General features: G+C 45.4%; 1 non-coding gene across 1 annotated transcript; it reads right to left on the bottom strand.

The window, feature by feature from the left end:
• Positions 1-1,794: 1,794 nt before the first annotated feature.
• trnaf-gaa (transfer RNA phenylalanine (anticodon GAA)) lies at positions 1,795-1,867 on the bottom strand. The gene has a single exon. It is a non-coding gene; the product is annotated as a tRNA-Phe (tRNA).
• Between the last annotated feature and the right edge of the window lie 295 nt (positions 1,868-2,162).

The following is a 2,162-nucleotide window of genomic DNA, read 5'->3' as shown; positions in this document are numbered from 1 at the left end:
CTGTGACTGTGTGGACGGAGATTTAATCTTGATCTAACCCTTGATGCACCTGCCCACGGAGTGTTTGATGGCACAGTGTAGAGGGAGCTTTACTCTGCCATGTACTGTACAGTATCAGTCTGTGATGGAGCAGAGCCCTGCTCTTTAATAGAAATCATTCTTTCGAAGAGCCACTGAGCCACTAAAGCAGCCTCCAAGATCCAAAGTCTGATTTCCATACCACAGTTCCAGCAGTTTGCGAGGGCTGGGCCACGTTAACAGCAGCTCTCTGTTCCTGGTCTGGAGCTGAGGTGTTGTGTATTGTCCCTGACACAGGGACCAGGCGGTGAGCTGCTGGCTCCTATTGTTCTGGGATCATTCCCTGCTGCTCTGTTCTCACCTCTTCACTGGGTCTCAGATTATTACCAGCCATCTTCCTGATCAATAAATCATTTTTCACATCGTTCACCTGACGAAGGAGGAAGCCTCCGAAAGCTTGTGAATTTAAAATAAAATTGCTGGACTATAACTTGGTGTTGTAAAATTGTTTACAATGATCAATAAACAATCGGCAGTCTGACCGAGGAGATTTGAAATGTGTGAAACATTTCATGTGTCTCATCCCTCTCCATGGCCACAAATAAATAGACCATCATGAAATGTTCACAGTCCGTTTCTTGAGCCTTCTCCTCCTTAGAAGAATCTTTTAAACTCCTTGCTAAACTGACCTTTGATCTTAATGTCTTGTTTTGCGGTATGTTCGAGATTGTTCCAGGTCAGCATTGTAATAACTCGGTGGTCGTTCAAAAGTGGGATCATTACATTAAATCTAGATATTTATCACAGCCCCGCCCCCCAAATATTCAAACCACCGTTCAGGAGGAGAACCCCTCTGCTCGCTGACCGACATTGGCTCCCAGTCCACCAACATCTCAAATTTTAAATTCTCATCCTCGTGTTCAAATCCCTCCATGACCTCGCCCTCCCTATCTCTGTAACCTCCTCCACCCCTACAACCCTCCGAGATCTCTGAGCTCCTCCAATTCAGGCCTCTTGCGCATCCACGATTTTCATCGCTCCACCATTGGCGGCCGTGCCTTCAACCGACTGGGCCCAAAGCTCTGGATTTCCCTCCCTAAACCTCCCCGCCTCTCGACCTCTCTCTCCTCCCTTAAGACACTTAAAACCGACCTCACCTGTCCCAATATCTCCTTATGTGGCTCCGTGTCACATTTTGTTTGATAATCGCTCCTGTGAAGCGCCTTGGGACGTTTTAGTCCGTTAAAGGCGCGATATAAATGCAAGTTGTTGTTGTTGTTGGGGTGGAGAAAGGGTTTTCTTTCTTTTTATGACTCTTTTCTATCTCTCTATTTCTTTCCTTTCTCGGACTCTGTTTTCCGGGTCTGTTTACTGACACACATTACAATCTGTGTCACTCGGTGTCTAACAATGTGAGGCAATGTGTTTTATTCCCGCTGTGTTATCTCTCTGGCGGTTTCCTGATAAATGTTTAACTCGCGGCCTGTTCCCGTTAATGGTCACAAGCAGTAACAGACAGACAGAGCGTGTCTGACCGCCCTGAGATGTGGAAAAGGCATCAGTTTCGGACAAATGCATCAAATCAAATGTTCATCGGGCACCGAGAGAGACAAAAACCAGAGAGAAAGGCAGAAGGAAATAGACAAATAAAAGCTAAATACAGACATCCTTGATGTCTCTTCATTTCATCCCCAACCGTTCAGTGTCAGGTAAAAATGTCAGTGTAAATAAATGTTCGAGAATCGACCCAAAGAAGAAACAAAATAATCTAAAAACTGCTGAAATCCGGAATCGAACCAGGGACCTTTAAATTTTCAATCAAACGCTCTCCCAACTGAGCTATTTCGGCCCCACATCAAACTGTGCCTTGGTTCATCCTTTTGGAATAAAATATAACCCCGGGTGGAATTGCCCCTCCCGCTCATTCCTCACTTCGGGAGAATGAGACCGACCATCAAGGAGAGATTTTCTGATCCTGTCGTTGAATCTCATTTATATTAAACATTCCTTGAACTCTCTGCCGGGGGGATTCAGAGCTGGGGTTCGCCATGAACCAGCTTCCCCTCAATTCCCAGCTTTATCAGTGAATCGACCAACAAACGCTCGACAGAGCTCAGGTTATATTAATAATAAAAACAGAAAAT

The sequence above is a fragment of the Heptranchias perlo genome, chromosome 35, assembly GCF_035084215.1.
Source record: "Heptranchias perlo isolate sHepPer1 chromosome 35, sHepPer1.hap1, whole genome shotgun sequence".
NCBI classification, from domain to species: domain Eukaryota; kingdom Metazoa; phylum Chordata; class Chondrichthyes; order Hexanchiformes; family Hexanchidae; genus Heptranchias; species Heptranchias perlo.
This window is presented reverse-complemented; position numbering and strand designations above follow the sequence as displayed.